Source organism: Solenopsis invicta, chromosome 11 (assembly GCF_016802725.1).
Source record: "Solenopsis invicta isolate M01_SB chromosome 11, UNIL_Sinv_3.0, whole genome shotgun sequence".
Lineage (NCBI taxonomy): Eukaryota > Metazoa > Arthropoda > Insecta > Hymenoptera > Formicidae > Solenopsis > Solenopsis invicta.
The window spans coordinates 14703859-14722822 of NC_052674.1; the positions used below are offsets into that span (position 1 = coordinate 14703859).

Here is an 18964-nt window from a genome sequence, read left to right on the forward strand (position 1 = left end):
AGAGAACAAAAAAAGGAGAAAAAGAAAGAGGGACAGGGAAGGGATTGAAATGAGTGAATGGAAGAGACACTTTAGAAGAGTATTAGAAGAAGTAGAGTAGAGGGTGAGAGGAAATGTAAGAGGGAGAGGAGAAAGATGAAATTAGGAGGGGCGAGATAAGGGAGGCGATAAGAAAACTAAAGGAGAGAAAAGCAGCGGAAGGAGATGGTAGAGTAAACGAGGTGTGGAAATATGGGAAAAAAAATAAGGGAATGGCTGTGGCAAATATGCAACAAAGTGTGGAGGAAAGAAAGGTAGTCGGAAGAATGAAGGGAAGGGTATTAATACCAATAATAAAAAAAGGGGAAGAAGAGAAAATTAAGAATTATAGAGGGATTACGCTGATACAAACTACAGAGTGTACGCAACGGTTTTGGCAGAGAGGCTGAGAGAAGAGGTGGAGAAGAAGGAGATACTTCCACCGAGTCAAATGGAGTTTAGGAGAGGGATAGGAACAATAAACCAGATTTACGTGCTAAATTATCTAATAAACAGAGAGTAGGAGAGAAAAAGGGAAAGACGGTTGTAATGTTTGTGGACATAAAAACAGCGTTTGACTTGGTGGATGGAGATCTTTATGCAGATGATGAGGAAGAGGGAAGTTAGAGAGAGTCTGGTGGTAAGGTGTGAGGAGGTATTAGAGGAGACAGCAAGTAGAGTGAGGGTGGGGGATAAAAAGAGGGGAAGTTTTTGGACGGAAAGATGGGTAAGACAGGGATACCCTCTAAGCCTTTGCTTATTTACGCTACTGTTGGCGGATTTGGACGAGAAACTAGAGAAAAAAAGATATGGAGGAGTAAAGATAAAGGAAAGGAAAATATACTCGATGGCGTATGCGGACAATGTGGCAGTGGTAGCGGAGGAAGAAGTAGGAATGAAAGAAATGATGATAAAGATGCTGGAAAGGTATGTAGAACGAAAAGGTTTAGAAGTAAATGTGGAGGAGACGAAAGTAATGAGGTGCAAAAAGAGGGTGGGAGGCACTAGAAGGTGGTGTAGAAATGGAAAAGGAAAGAAATAGAGGAAATGAATAAATATAAATACTTAAGGTATTTAGTGATGGCAAATAGGGGGCAGAAGGCACATATAGAAGAAAGAGTTAGCAAGGGAGCAGTAGTAATGAGAGAAATGTGGGGGATAGGAAAGAGGAATTTTGAAAGAGATTGGTCGAGAAGGATATGGTTGTTTGATAGACTGGTTTGGACAGTAGTTAATTATGGTGTGGAGATCTGGTATTGGAAAGAGAGAGGGTAGAGAGGATACGGGACAGATTTTTGAAATGGGTTATGGGGATTAAGACGTATACAGCGGGGTACATGGTAAAAGAGAAAATGCAGAAAGAAAAATTGAGGAAGAGGGCAGAAATGAGGGCATGGAGTTACAAGAAATTGGGAGAAGGAGGAGGGGGAACTGGCAAGGTTGGGAGAAGATGAGAGATAGGGCAAAGGAAGGAAAGGTGATAGGCATATAAGAGGAGAAAAAGAGAGATTTTTACGTGAAGAAGAGTTGGAACATAGAGGAGATAGAAAAGATGAGAGAGGAGAGGGAATTGAGAGAGAAAGAGGTAGTAGCAAGAGAGAGGAGGTAGCAGGAAGAGGAAAGGTGGGAGAAAATTAGAGACTCCAAATTTAATAAGTGGTACAGTAGGGTAAAAGAAAAGGGAGTGCCAAAATACTTAAAAAAGAGGTGGAATGAGAAAAGATGGCAGAGAATGGCAAAGTATAGGTCGGGAGATGGGATGAGAAGAGATAGATATTGAAAGGGGGATGAGAAAAAAAAGTGTAGGATATGTGAAGGAGGAAAGCAACAATATATTGTTGTGTGCTTGCCCTAAGGAAGCAACTAATATCGATTCGCGCGAGGCGATCGATGTGCGCGACAGAAGAAGATCGTTCCCTGTCAACAGTTGTTGTGATCGTTGTGATTTTTCTTACGAATTGTCACGTTCTTATATTAAAGTTTTTAAAAGTCTGTCTTCTTATTTCGGGAGAGCGCGTGTTATTGTCACAGCGTGAGTGTGTGATAACGAGACAATCTTTCCGGTCGTAACAATATATATACAAGATTAAATAACAATACAAATTGTTATTTACATGTAAAAATATAAAATTTTATGTAAAACCAGAGAATGGAAAGTTACTTTTTAAAAGTAACTCGTTATCGTTACTCGTTACCAAATCAAAAAAGTAACTAGTTACTCGTTACTGACTCTCAAAAGTAATTCGTTATAGTTACCGTTATGTAAATAGTAACAATTCGTTACTTTTTCGTTACTTTTTAAATTTTAAAATAAAATTAGATGTTTAAAAATTTTCATATAATTCTAAACCTACAGTTCTTAAAATAAATAAAACTACAAAAAATATGTAAGATTTTCTGAATAAGATTCGAATAGAATTTATTAAATATAAAGTGTATACACTTTTTATCGATCTTTTTAATAGGAAGTTAAATAATTACGTCACAAAGGTTAATTATGTCACAAAGGTTTGACTTTTGTCTGAAGATTTTATTTTGTAATGTAAAAGTTAAACCATAAAAATGTTTTACTTTAATATTACATTTTTATCGGTATTAATTTACTATTTACTTTTAACAAAACTTGACATCTGTAATGTTCGTTTTTAATACAATTTTGTGATTGGTTTATTTTACAACTATTCTTCAAAACAATCTTAAATATAATATAACAAAGTATGAATATTGATTAAAAAATAAAGATTGAAAATTATATTATAAATTTAAAAGTAACAATAAAGGTAACTATTAAATTCATTACTGTTACTAGAAAAATGTAACTACGTTACCGTTACAGTTATAAAAAATAAAAAGTAACGCCGTTACCAATTCATTACCAAAAAAAAGTAATTGTAATGGTAAGGGATTGAAAGTAACGAGTTACAAGTAACTCGTTACTTTCAATCACTGTGTGGAAACAGCGTTCCACACAAACGTTTGAAAAGAAGTAAGAAACGAGTATTCGTCTCAAGGTTACAACAAAAAGCTCACTGAAGTATGAACTGGGGATTTGGTCGCGGTGGCGTCTAGATATAATGTCTGTGACCACACTCGATTCACGAGAAGATACCCCGTGGCGTGGCCGTCTAACGGTGGCGCCAGCGCATCTTAAATCCATTTCAATCCAAAATTACAGGATTTTATAAATTATAATTAAATCAAATTTTAATGCAATGTGACACGCTGAGACGTTGACAATTCTTGTGTGCCATTTTTAAATAAAGAGATATTTTGATGACAACACTATAAATCACGTTAACAGATTTGTAAAATTGTCCGAAAGCAATGCTTTTTAGCAGTTAATAAACAACCATAAAAAAAATAGTTTTCGAACAATTTTACAAATTAGTTAAAATGATTTACAATGTTATTTTATCAAAATAGCTTTTTATTTAAAAATAGCTAGCAAAAATTCTCAGCGTATCATTTCTCACTACTAATGTCAGGTTTCCTAAACGTCGCTAAGAGTATTTAAGAGTTTTAATGAAACTAAATTAAAATTTAAAAAAATTTTTATATTATGCATTACACTTAAACAATTTATAAAATTAGAAAAATAAAATCTTTCAAATTTTCTTGAATGTTTGGAAATTTTTAACAACATAGAGGTATATTAACTCCTTAACCCACAATTATGTGTGAGACACGTGGTCTTCTATATGGGCCAAAAGTGATTATCACGGGCCTGGCCCGTAGTACGTACATCGGTCAAGCCAAATATAAATATTACGGGCATGGCCTCTGGTACAATGATCGACCCAAATGTAAATATCACGTGAGGTTGAAAGCCATGACATACGGCGTGAACGTTTTGGACCCAGACTGTTAAAACGTAAATCATAGGTTAAGGGGTTAAATTTAAAAAAAGAAATAATATATAGAAAATGTGTGTGTGTGCGTGCGTGCGTGCGTGCGTGCGTGCGTGCGTGCGTGCGTGCGTGCGTGTGTGTGTGATTTTAATATAAAGTATTATAAAATAAATGAAACTTCTGTTTTTCACTTAACCTTAAGCGGATTATTTTGAATTATGTATCCATTCAATTATATAATACAAATTTATTTGGATTAACAACATGGATTAGAATGTAATTATTTCGAATTAGAAATAATTCGCAAAAACGATATTAAAATCAATTACAATTCGTATAGAATTAAAATTACTTTTTAATCCGCTCGTGGATTGAATCGATTAAAACAGCTTAAAATCTATTAAAGAGGATTCCGTTTTAATCAGTTTTAATCGCATATTTTCGGCAGAGATGTACTAAGATAATACGTAGAACAAAGCAGTTTTGACAAAATAAAATCTCTAATATTTGTTAAAAATTAGATAAATCTAAATTTGAGATATAAATATTTTACAATTATCACAAAAACTGTTTGATTCTTTATTTAAAATGTTACCATGTTGATGTATAACATTTCATACTGCAATATTTTTACATTATAATTTAGGAATAATTGTTTATTTTTGTAAACATTTATTTAGATTAATTATATTTCTAAATTTTATTTATTATTAAAGTTTACATTTTAATAATTTAAGGGGTTACACTACCCAAGCGCGTCGAAAAAAATAAGCTTCTTCGTGAATTTTTTTCTTGAATTCTAGGTGGTGGATCAAAACAAAAATTTAGGGCTTTATTACACATATATTAAAGTTCTCAAAATTATTTTTTATTTATATATGTATAACAAAATGGCGTCGTGGCAGTATAAAAAACAAAAAAAAATTTTTTGTAGGAGAAAAACGGTGTGCACCGTTGCAGTCCTGGTGTGCCATCTGGAACAAAAAAAAAATTTTTTTCTTAATTTACAATAGTTTTTCCATAGAAGTACCAAGGATTTTTAATTTTGTTTAAAAATTCACAAATTTGTATGAGTTGAAATTTTTTTTTCATTTTTTAGCAAAAAAATCGACCTTAAATTGTTAATTGCAAACGTAATAATTTATCAATCATAAAAATCGTGTGTACTTCCACGGAAAATCTATTTAAGAAGTTGCAGTTAAAATTTCAAGTCAATCGGACAAAAATTGAGCGAGATACGGTGTACACCGATTCGTAAAACATAGTTTCGAGAAAAACGCGTTTAAAGTTTGAAATCGTATTTGTGATATGAAATTTTCAAAATATGGGCTTGCTGATTTTTTCACCTTTACTCTGCTATCCCAGCTCCATATAGCTGTCCTTCTACATTCGAATTTAGCTCGTCAGTCTCCTTCCTGAGTGCCGTAAGATCCTTCCGAGTGCTTTTTCGGTTGATCGACGATGAGCGGTTGGCGGCTCGAACACGATGTTGGTCGATTTCCATTGCGTAATTATGCAACTCGGGACTAATCTTCAATTCGAGGGTTGATACTACATCTAACAGTGATGAAAAGCCGCCATTATATGTTATGACGGCTACGTTGGTGTCAATATCAACTACTGCTTTGCCGCTAGATATCGCTTTCGGTGCAATCGACCAAACGACAGAGTTCAAACTTTCGTTTGCATTTTGCGTATATCCTCCTAGGCAACGGGAGAGGAGTTCTTCTCTTGTTAAATCTTCGTAGATTTTTTATACAGCATTGAAAACCAAGAGGGGCATAGCTGGTTTGTGAGTGTACATCTCGAGAGTTTGCGAGGCTTTCGCTCTTTGCCAAGAGCACCAAGAATCGGCCTTGCCTTCCGATACCAATTATTCTCATAGCAAAAGTAACACGTCTATTAATATCGTAAGCATGACCATTAATTAATGGACTGCTGTCAATTGAAGTACTTCCGCACTTTTGACACAACACAACGAGCTTGAATCCAAGACCACGCACGCATGATTCCGAAAAAGTAACACTGCCTCCGCACTGACACTTTAAAATTTGTGACAGCATCCCAAAAACAGTAACAAAGTTCAATATCCGGTATCCGAACGTTGCGTCAATTTCGAATTCATGTTCATGGGTTGTTTTTAATTTTTTTGCAAGTCTCGAAACTCCCTCGATGTCGCTCTCGAAGCTGTGGCGGTTGGGCGGTTTTCTGTTAGAAATTCTGCTCCGACTGGCCCGAGATGGTCTTGTTCTATTTCCTTTCTTTGTGTTATATACTTTTTCACTCATTTTGTTAAATAAAGCACTGAAAAACAACGCACAAACTAAATAAAATGAGCGCGTACGTCGGACTAGCAAGCGATGCTCGTTGCGACGTGTTTACTCCAGTTCTAACGGTTTTTCTGGCGTCCTACGACATCTCCGAGATTTATTACATCATCTATATATATTTTGAAGAACTATAATTCACTTATACCTGCTAAAACTACCGACAGAGCTGTAATACCCTTATAATCCTGTGCGCGGTCGAACGGCCTTTTCAAACGTTTCGGAGCGCTCAGAGGCGCTTCCGAAAAAAATCTGAAAAAATTATTTATAACAGCCTTTCCACCAAAATTCTTTTTGAATGTCATTTTTAAATAGTTTATACATCATTTAAGCAAATAAACAAATTTTGAAAAAAAAAAATTTTCTGGGTAGTGTAACCCCTCATACAAACAATGTGCGCACAATATTCGTTCAATTAGCATACGTCTTATATGTTTATTAACAAGAGTATTGCGTGCAAAGTTTGCTGGCTATTTGTTACCTATATAACAGCACATTAAAACATGGTATTGCTTGCACAATATAAATTGTTTTTTATCGTGATTTGTTGAATATTTACACACAAAATATTTTTTGAGAAGTTGTGCATTGTGTTGTTAAATTACGAGCAAACGATTAGCAATATGCTAGTCGTCTGCATGTAATTTGTCAGTATATGGAACAATACATGAGTTAACCACTTGTAAGCAATATACACAATGTAACACGTTCTACGAACAAAACTCATGCAAATCTGTTACAAAGTTTGCATGCATATCGCGCGCAAAACTTGCACGCAAGAAATTTTATCTGGGATGACAGTCACGTGTTGTTCATTAAATCAAAATTCTTTACTTAATAAAAAATTATATTATTATATTGCTAAAATTAAAAATTAACAGTTAAATACCTATTTAAAACTGTTCAATGTATTCCAAACACGAACATAACTTCTTTTTTTATCAAACAGTTATTATAAAAAGTCTATCCAGACAAATTTGTATATGCATAATGCATATGCACAGAAAAATTAACCACGTCTAATATAAAGAACATAAGTAATATACCATTTTTGTATTAGACACTTGATTAGTCAATTTCTTTATATATATGCATTATGCGACAATACAAATTTGTTTGGATAGATCCTAACTCTATTAATTCTTAATGATCGATGATAAGTTTTGCTTGCATGAATCCACACAACAAACACGAAGTAACAGTAACGTAACATAAATGTTATAATTTTCCACTCAACAGTGTAAGTGCGATGTAACATGCCTTGTATGTAGCAGTTACATTGTTGAGTAGGAAATAATAACATTAATTACGTTATTCTTACTTTGTTTGTTGGACACTATTAAAAATAATTCAATTGAATTTAAATCATTACTTTTAAACACATTACTGACGAACCGCGGTATCCCGTATACCAGCCGTATAAGCGCAAGGGATACCATTTCTGTCAGTTTCTCGAGCGCCGCGATTCCGTGTCTTCTCTCTCGATCCAGCGTCGAGTGAGGAAGATGCGGTATCGAAACGCTCCCCACTACTTTCTGCCGGCACCCCGACCTCCGCCGCGCTGCCAAGAAACACGTACGTGCGCGCCTCGCGTAGCTCGCGTGTGTGCGGCAGCCGAGCGTCAGCGCGGAGAGACACCATTTATGCCGGTGCGTGTACATCACAGAGTGTTGTGAAACGAATAAAGTGAGAGATTTGTCGAACAGAACGATATGCGTAGGAAAAGGAGGGGCGGGGGGGGAGGAAAGATCGGGCGTTAAAGAGGGGAAATACGATCGAGAATAAGAAGATACGCGTCAGAAAGCAGTTTGGTATCACTTTGTTCGTTAAGTCCTTTTCGTTGTCTCTTTATGTTTAACATTTTAGATATTGATCTTTTTTTTAAAAGATGGTTCTTTATCTAAAATTTCTACATTATCCCAATCAAAATCATGATTGTTCTCGATGCGATGTTTCGTAATAACGGAAGGAGAACTGGATTTTCCGTTATCCGATTTATGTTCCGTGACTTTTGTTTCAAGTTGACGTTTTGTCTGTCCCACATAAGACGACTCACAATCTCTACAATTAATTTTGTAAACTACATCATTGCACGATAATCGGCCAATGTGGTCTTTCCCCGTGGTTATAAATTTGTTAAGTTTGAAGGGGATTATAAACGCTACGTTGCAGTCATATTTATTACGGAAAAACAAAAATTTATTTATCTGACATCGACTTGATATAAGGGATCGTGAAATACCTTTTCGCAACCTTATTCGCCACGTCGGTGTCATTTTTATTAAGAAAGTGTTTTAATCTAAGATGAATCATAACAAAGATAAAATTTAATGGATAGTTATTGTCAAGTAAAATATTAATCATAAAAGTGAAATCTTTTTGATGAAACTGTGGATGTGATAATGAAAAAATTCTGTTTACCATACCAAAAACAACTCCTTTTTTATGACACAACGGGTGATACAAAAGGAAGTTAAGGTATCTTCCCAAAAAGGTAGGTTTACGATATTGATCGAAAATAATCACATTGTTGCATTTTATTAATGACACAACAAGAAAATTGATTTTTTCTTCTCTCTCTATCTCCATTGTGAATTGCAGACAGTCATGCACGGAATTAAAAGTGTCAAGAATACAGGATAAAGAGTATTCGGTTGCTGCCAGTATAATATCGTCTAGAAAGTAAACTCTCCCTTGCTAAATTCCTTAAAGCACTTAATTTAATATTAGACTCCACTTTCTTTAAGTCTAATAATGTTGTTTACAAACAGTTCTTTGGTTTACCAATGGGTTCTCCGTTATCTTCTATTTTAGCAGATCTGGTCATGCAGGATTTAGAATGCACTGCGATAAAAAACCTTCCGTTCCATCTATCGTTCTATTTTAGATACGTAGACGATATTATACTGGCAGCAACCGAATACTCATTATCCTATATTCTTGACACTTTTAATTCCGTGCATGACCGCCTGCAATTCACAATGGAGATAGAGAGGGAGAAAAAAAAATCAGTTTTCTTGATGTGTCATTAATAAAATGCAACAATGTGATTATTTTCGATCAATATCGTAAACCCACCTTTTTGGGAAGATACCTTAATTTCCTTTTGTATCACCTGTTGTGTCATAAAAAAGGTGTTGTTTTTAGTATGGTAAACAGAATTTTTTCATTATCACATCCACAGTTTCATCAAAAAAATTTCACTCTTATGATTAATATTTTACTTGACAATAACTATCCATTAAATTTTATCTTTGTTATGATTCATCTTAGATTAAAACACTTTTTTAATAAAAATGACACCGACGTGGCGAACAAGGTTGCGAAAAGTTATTTCACGATCCCTTATATCAAGTTAATGTCAGATAAATAAATTTTTGTTTTTCCGTAATAAGTATGACTGCAACGTAGCATTTATAATTCCCTTCAAACTTAACAAATTTATAACCACGAGGAAAGACCACATTGGCCGATTATCGTTCAATGATGTAGTCTACAAAATTAATTGTAGAGATTGTGAGTCGTCTTATGTGAGACAGACAAAACGTCAACTTGAAACAAAAGTCAGAACATAAATCGGATAACAGAAAATCCAGTTCTCCTTCCATTATTACGAAACATCGCATCGAGAACAATCATGATTTTGATTGGGATAATGCAGAAATTTTAGATAAAGAACCATGTTTTAAAAAAAGATCAATATCTGAAATGTTAAACATAAAAAGACAACAAAAAGAACTCAACAAACAAAGTGATACCAAACTGCTTTCTGACGCGTATCTTCCTATTCTCGATTATATTTCCCCTCTTTAACGCCCGATCTTTCCTCTCCCCCCCCCCTCCTTTTCCTACGCATATCGTTCTGTTCGATAATTCTCTCACTTTATTCGTTTCACAACACTCTGTGATGTATGTACCAGCATCTTTTAGGATATAGTTTTCGGAACTCATAGGTATGATCTATACTATTCCTTTCATGTTATTTATTCCATTTTACAATTTTATTATTTGACTTGTACAACTCTTTATTTATAATTTTTTATATATTTTAACTTTATGTTAGTTTTTTCCTTGTTACAATTTTATTATCTTGACTTCTACAGCTCTTTATTTATTATATTTTATTATTTATTTTTATCCGTATTTATTTATTTAATTTTTTTTACAGTTGTATTAAATATTATTGTCCTTTGGTTATCGGACTTACTTAGACTTATGTTCCAAAAACGATGTCTCTTCGCTCGTTCCTCAAGGATACATCTCGAAATAAGATGCTTTGTGACATCTTTTGTTAAACCGTTTCAATGTAGTACGTTTGCGTAAGCTGATATATCTGGTAAGAACTTAATTTGTTGATTTATGTTGCGTTAAGTCTATGATATGATTTGCTATTTAATTGTTTCGATTTTATAGATTCATTGTACTGAAGATGACTTGATATTAAACGGTGGAAACGTTTACTCTAATTACATATGTATTTATTTTGTATTAACACCCTGCACGTCCCTGAAGCTCTTTCTGCCTCACTTGAATTATTATTTTTTGGAGCCTTGTAAATTTGTATTTATTTTCTAATTTTTTTTTATTTTATTTAATTTTCAATTTCAGATTAAACAAAACATTTTTATATTTCTTTTACAATATTTTTACAGATGATTTAGATTATCTAGATGAAACATTTCAAAAAAGGAAGAAGGCCAAGCTTACGTCTAACTTGGATACTGACAGTGATAAGGATAAAATTCGAAGAAGGCGACCGACAGCAAAACAGTTAGCTTTCGACGGTTGTAATTCTAATTCTGACGCTGAAAATACTACCTCATCTAAACTGGCACAACGGCCAAAAAAAAATAATTATGTCACCGATTGCACACCGATCTTCTTTGTTGAGTAAAAGTAATTCTACGGTTTTCACGAAGTCTACAAATGGAGAAGAGGATGAATTCAGCCATAATGTGAGAACGATATCACGTCAACCAATCTCTAATTTTTCGAGATTGGTTAACTCTTACTTCCCGTTCTACTAATACAGTTCGCGCTTCTACTAATAATACATCTGCAGAGAACTCTACTCCAAAAATCGTCCAAGGGATGAAGTCGGCCAAGTGGGATTTAATGAAAAAGGTTAGTACTAATTTATTTTTTTTATATTAACAAAACATTTACTAGTTCTTGTTAATGTTATAGGTTATTGTTAATTACTTGAACATGTTTTGACAATTAAAGAACAAAATAAACAAATATTAAAATTGCTAACACAGACACAATCAGAACGGCAAATTGATCTAACAGATTTTCCTTGTGATTTACCTCTTAAATCATATGATGACGTTAAAAAATTTAAAGCATATTTAAAAGCTTTAAAAGAAAATTATGAAAAAATAGTAAGAAATATATAATTTATTTCAAAATTTAAGCAATATTTATTTAGAGTTTAATGTGCGTGTGTGTGCAAGTGTTGTTAATCCGTCTCTTCTTTTGATGAAATGAAGAAAGCCATAATCCAAGCAGCACAATTTTTCATACATGATGAACCTCACAAAATCACTCGCGGCTTCATATGTAACTTTATTTGACAAGCGTAATATTAGCCATGTTTGTTATCTGTATATTGACGATGAAGTTATTGTTTTACATGAATTATACAACTTTTTTACCGTAAATAAATTAAAAAGCTTACTTGAAAAGGTATTTAAACAATAATTATATGAACGTTCGCCATCGTCGACGATCTTATTGCCGAGACAGACGGAGCACAAGTGAGGCATAACCGTTGAGCAAAAGTCAGTAACGTATATCTGTATTGTCTTTGAACGAGTCAAGTAAACAAAATTAAGAATCATAAAGAAGTTCTGTATCATTCTGTGAGCTTAGTCCGTTTGTTTTATATGTTGTTTTATATGTATCATTTCCAAAATTAATCTTTTATGGTAATTTTCTTCGATGTCAAAAATTTTTATTTCCTTATAATTAAAGGAGTGGTCAAAAAATATTCTATAGTTTGTTATAACTGAGTGTTTTAAAGGGTCAAGTTTAATATTATTAATATGCTCTTTTGTTCTAGTCTTCAACTGTCTCTTCGTCTGCCACACATATGTAGCATCGCAATTATTGCAAAAAGTCTTGTAAACGACATTGTTACTGCAGTCACTCTCCGTTTTGTCTTTATGCACTTTGATGAAATTGTTAATTTTGTTTATGCATCTGTAGCCAATCGTAAATGTGTTTTTATCTAACAAAGATGCTGTTTTTCTAGAATTTTCTCATCTTTTTTTGTCTGGTCTTGATCATTTGTGTCTTTGATAGTGATGGGTGCAAGTTTTGTGTTTAATAAATTTTTTATTCTTATTCCAATATATTTGAAAATAAATTCCAGAGGATATCCATTTTTTAAAAGTAGTCCGATAATTAATTCCAAATTTTTTCGTTGGAAAGTAGGGTGAGATAACAATAGCGCTCTATTCACCATATTATAAACTGTTCCAATTTTGTGACATATTGGGTGATGAAAGAAATGATAAGTAACGACCAGATAAAGTTTTTTTATGAAACCAATCAATAATGATTGTATTGTCAAGTATTTTTAAAAAAAGGTCCAAAAAACTTAGGCTACGGTTCTGTTCTAATTCAATGGTGAATTGTAATCTATTATGAAAACTGTTAAACGTCTTAAGAATAAAATTGATTAAATTCACAAGTGCTGCCATAACAATTTCGTCAACATAACGATAGTAGAATGGTATTTCTAAATTTATTGACTTTAAAGCCTTTTCCTCCAAATCGTGCAACACAATATTCGGTATAATAGGCGATAAGAGCGATCCTATTGGTGTATTAAAAGTCTGTTTGTAAAAAACGTTATTAAAGGTGAAAGAAATGAAAGACAGTATAAATTTCAAAGTAGATACAAATTCATCATATAGAATCTTTGTATTATTCTCTATTAACGACCATCTCCTGCGAATACTGTCATTGCCAAATCTAAAGGAATATTTGTAAACAAAGATATCGCATTTAAAAATATTAAGATGTATTCTTTACTAATTATCATTCCCGACAGAGACTTTGCAATATGTAGAAAGTTTTGATATATAATATTTATTTTTCATTAGTTTTAAAAAAAATTTAAGATATTAATGCAGTTTCAAAGAAATAATTTAACATAAATAAATTATAATAAACATATTCAAAGCAACAAGCAATAAAAAAATATCTTGAATTGAATAAAAAATAGGCAAATGTATACTTGAGTATACATTCGTACTTGAGATGACAAGCACGCTTTGTTTTTGAATGCTTGAGTGTATACTTTGACAAGTGAAGATATATTTCTCACGATTGGAAATTTATTTCTCAAGATTTATCCAAAACTTCACGAGTCTTTAATCGAGAGGGTTTCCGGATGGATGCCACATGCGTGCTGGGCACTTTGCCGACGTTTCGCAAACATTGCAGCTTGCATCATCAGGGCTAAGAGCTCCGATACTGAGCTCGCTTTGATTGTGGTAGTCCTTATATATCCCCGTTGCGCCCGGTGAGGGTTGGGGTGGGGGGTTGATTTGGTCAGCCAATCGGAGCGTTTTGATTGACCGGTCGGTCAATTAAAAAACCCGGGAGAACGGTATGCCAAATAGGATTTGCTTGAAGGCCTTTGTCGCGGTTGAGGTTATCAGGATTTCAAGATTTCCAGACCTTCCCGATATTTTCTGGCAAAATAACTTTGTGACGGGGCCAGCATGGTAGACTTATCACACTGTACGGCATGTCCAGTCTCCATCCAATGTTCCGCCAAGGCTGATTGCGAAAAGTGGCTGTATTTGGCACATCTCTGGTGTTCTTTGATCCGTGTACTGATCTTTCTCCCGGTTTCTCCTATGTACACTTTTTCGCAAACGCAAGGTATCTTGTACACACTTGGTGTTTTCAGACTTGGTTTTTGATCCTTGGGGTTAGAGAGTAATTGAGCAATTTTCTTCTGGGGTTTGAAGATTATTCTGGTGTTATGCTTACTCAAAATTCTGCCTAAGCGCTCTGTTGTATCTTGAAGATACGGAAGAACAGCTGTCATTTTCCTTTCTCTTTCTTCATCCAGAGTTTCGGTGTCGTTGGGACTGGAGATCTTGTTCTTCAATCTCTTGGTTATCTAATTAATGTTCTTGCTGTTGTACCCATTCCTAGTCAAGGTCTGATTAAGATATTGTAACTCCTCATCCAGGAACGTTGGTTCAGAAACTGTGAGGGCTCTGTATACCAATGAGCTGATAACTGAATTCTTTTGCGACGGATGGTGATGGGAGATTGCGTGAAGATATCGGTCAGTGTGGGTTCGTTTTTGGTAAAACCGATGGCCTAAGGTACCATCTCCGTTTCTTCGAACCAATACGTCTAGGAAAGGAATTTGGTTTTCCTGTTCTACCTCCATTGTGAACTTAATGTTTGGGTGTTGGGCGTTGAGAAAAGCGAGGAAAGGTGGGAAAGTTTCTTTGCCGTGGCTCTATATAACAAATATGTTATCTATGTATCGGAACCACGTGGAAGGTTTGAGGAGTGCGTTCTTCAGAATTTTGTTTTCAAGATGTTCCATGTTGCAATAAATGTTTGCAATAATGGGTAAAACAGAGGATCCCATTGCTGCTTCAAAGGTTTGTTCAAAGAACTCTCCTTAAAACTAGAAGTAGGTCGAGGTTAGGCAATGTTCTATTAGTGGGAAGAGGTTGGCCGGAAGTTTGTCGGACTATTTGATAATGTCCAACGTATCCTGGACCGCGACATTTGTGAACAATGAAACCACATCAAAACTCACTAGGATGTCATTGGGTTTCGTTTTGATCTTTGCAATTTTGTTTACAAATTCACGAGTTTTCTTCTGTCTTAATGGTTACATAGACAAGTGTCAATGTCTATGATACGGCTACGGGTTGTGATGCTACGACGGATTTAGCAAACCGTTGGTAACCTGACTACTTCCCGGTTACTTTGACTGATAATGGCTAGTTTTTTAACTTCTTTTGACTTTTATTATTATTGATACGCTGAGGAGAACTCTAAAGTGAGTCAAAATGTTCGTTTGTTAAGAGAAATGAATAAATGATTACACATCAATACATGTGTTCGCGCACTCTTTACCCGCGCTGACACTCATTAGCCTATTTCTAATTCAATTGTTAAAATTTTGAGAATCCTTAATTAATCAATTGTTTAAAAAATACTTTATTTTAATTGACTTACAATTAGTTTTATATAAAACATTTAACAATAAATTTTATTTTAATAACTTTGTTAATTTTCATCTGCAGTTCTGCAGAATGGACAAGGAATGCGAGAAAATGAAGTAGAAAATGCAATAAAAGTTTGACTCAAAGGCACAAGAACATGTTAAAGAAGCTAACAAAAAATGAAAATCCGGAAGCTCAATCAACTTAATCTATTAGAACCTTAACTTAGTTTCCGCCCAAAAAAATCTGAGAAAAAGCATTTATTGGAAAAAATTTGTACAAATTATTTCAATGAAAGTATTTTCCATCACTTTCTACAACTTTTTTCCATCTTTCTGGCAACTGGGAGATACCGTCTCAATAAAACAATGTCGATTTTAAAGCAATCCGTTCGTCCACCCATTTTCGCACTTCTTCAACATTTCGAAAGCGTGTACCACTCAAACCGTGCTGCATCGATTTGAACAAGGGGTAATCAGAAGGCGCTATGTCTGGTGAGTACGCTGGATGAGGAAAATTCTCATTCCAGCTGCGTCAGTGTTTTCTTGACGATTTTTTCAGTGTATGGACAAGCGTTATCGTGAAGAAGAATAACTTTGCGCCTTTTACTTGCTATTGCTAATCTTTTTAGCAACAACTCATCATTCAATTTGTTCAATTGACGTTTGTAGACATCGGCAGTAACAGTTTTGTTTGGTTTCAGTAGCTCGTAGTACAGCACTTCTTACTGATCTCACCAAATGCAAAGCATTACGTTATGACCGTGAATGTTCCATTTTGGCTGCGATGTTGATGGTTGTCCTGGGTCTACCCATGATTTCCTGCGTTTGGGATTGTAGTAGATCCACTTTTCATCGCCAGTCACAATACGTCAAAGAAAACTCTTCTTTTTTTGCCTGGCAAACAAGGAAACCGTGATATTGAAACGGTCGTGAATGGCACTTTCAGACAATTCATGTGGTAGCTATTTTCCTTCCTTTTGGATCTTTCCCATTGCGTATAAACGTTTGGAAACAGCTGCTTTAGTAATTCCTAGCTCGCTTTCAAGTTCTTGTAACGTTCAAGCTGAGTTTTCATGCAATAATGCTAGCAATTCATCGTCTTCGAATTTTTTTGGCTCTCCTGAGCGTGGTTTGTCATTATCATCAAAATCATTTTGAATTGTGTGTACCACTCTTTACATGTTGTATGCAATAGAGCTTGATCATCATAACCTTCTTCAAGTAATCAATGAACTTCTGCTACACTTTTTTTCAAATCAAAGTAGTGCAAAAGCACATGTCAAACAAACACTTTATCGCGTTCCATTTTTCACAAAGCAAAAAAAATTGTTTACGCAAATAATTGTGTATGTTGACTAAATGTTATCGAGAAATGGTTAACGCATCTAGTACTTTTTTCTTAGTTTTGTTGTACATTTAATTTTATATAAATATTTGCAATTTTTATTATTTTTAACTTCGTTTCTTCAAAAAATTAGCAATAAACGTAGTTTTAAAAAATACGTTTATTATTGTTCTTTATAAATGTATTTAATACAATATGTTTAAGAAAAAAATCAAATTAAAAAAAATTATCAGTAAACGACAATTAAATAGGAGAATTAATGCAAATCTCCAATCGGAAATACAAGTTGTGTGCAATAATTTTATGCGATGTAGCAATAACTGTCCTTCTAATATTGTTTTGCTCATTGAAATTATGTAGTGTAATAATATAATATATTTGAGGATATTCCTTTAATATCCTAAAATGGTCCTGAAATGCGTATGTATGTCCCGAAAATTGCGAATGGACATCTTTAGGACTCCCGATAGGATGTCCACAGGATGTCCATGGGCAAGAATGAGGCGCTCATTTGCTAGTCTACGGGACGTCCTGTAAACGTCCCGAAACTATAACAAGTAATTCCCAGGATATCCCGTTCGTCCCGACAGATCGTCCTTAGGACGTCCCTATGCTATTAGGGAAGTGTAGTGATAACTTTTTGATCGGAAAATATTTTACTGAAAGTTCTTCTTTGTAGGATTATCCATTTTCTTCAAATTATTTAAATATATATGAGTTACAAGGTGGTTTTTCAAATTTGCAAACGTGGACATTCTCAGATATAGCCACTAAATGTATTATTTTTCCTTCGAGCCAAAATAATAATTTTCTATCATTTCCCCTACTTCATACAAGAGAAAGCGATAAATAATTATATGATGAGAATGATTAAACGCTTTTGGAAAATTTAATTTTAAGTAAAACCTTTTTCAAAACTCTTATTGTAGAGACACTTTGTGGTATTCAATTTTCACTTTTAATTTTGCATTCATGTTAAACGACTATAATATAAATAGTTGCATTATTAAAAATAAAATATCTTGCTTTTTCTATCTTAAAAGTAGAATTTTAGCTTTGTAATGAATCTTTAACATATATTAAAACTATTTATGTTAAATTATTTATATAAACACGTCTGCTATTTTTTTTTGTCAAAAAGTCTCATAAGATTTTACATGCCATAATTGCAAAAGTAAAATATAATAGCTCTTTCTTGACATTAAACATACAGTATTCGGTACACTTATGGATTTTTTTGTTTTTTAATATTATAATTACGATGCTAATATCTACTACAATATTTAATTATTGTCTCTTATGCCATTTATACCCGTCGAGCCTTATAATGCAGGGCATTTGTAGAATATCACTATCGTTTAGTGCAATTGGTGCTTATGCATAGTAGAGATCTCCGTAAATATAATTGCTATAAAACATGTGATTTTTGTTTTACTTAAAAGCAACATTTCTATTTTATGTTATGTTTTTCGAATATCTCATACAACATATAATACAGCAGCAATATTGCAACAATATATAATAATTTTTCTACAATATTTGTAATATTGTAATATATTACGTGCTGTATGGGAATAAAGTAATTATAATTACGCTAAAAGTTATGAATTTTTTTGTTTATTTTACTTAAATAATGTTATTATATTATTTGTGTTATGCTTCCAAATGCTGTCAACCAAAGGTTAAAAAAAAATGCGCTTCATCAAAAAATCCAATCGGTTATTATTTAATATAATAACAGATGTGATATTATAATAATAAACTTTAATTACTCAATAAACATTGTAATAAAATATTGTAATAAAACATCTTATGCTGTATTTTTAATTACCTATGTTTTAAATACGTCTTTATTACGTGTTATATTATGTGTTTATTACGTGCTATATTACATGTTTATTACGTGTTATATTACGCCTTTATTGCGTATTACAACGTGATATATGACGTAAACATGACATCAAGTTAATCATGTTAGGTGAGATTAATGTCGTAAGTAAACGTCATTACCTTGACGTCATTTTTGGCGAGACTAACTCACGTTATCATTAAGTTAATGTCACGTAAAAAATAACGTTAAACGGGTTAAAAACGGATCTTAAATTAACGTCATTACAACGTCAGCTGGTTATCTGGGTAGCTATCCACTTTTGGAGTTATGCAAAATTATTCAAACAAATTCAGCCATTACTTTTATCCGTAAAAATAA

General features: G+C 33.5%; 1 protein-coding gene across 5 annotated transcripts in view; it reads right to left on the bottom strand.

Moving 5' to 3' along the window:
• LOC105203442 (protein spire) overlaps positions 1 to 18964 on the bottom strand; it is a 330825-nt gene that overhangs the window by 88774 nt on the left and 223087 nt on the right. The window lies entirely within an intron of this gene.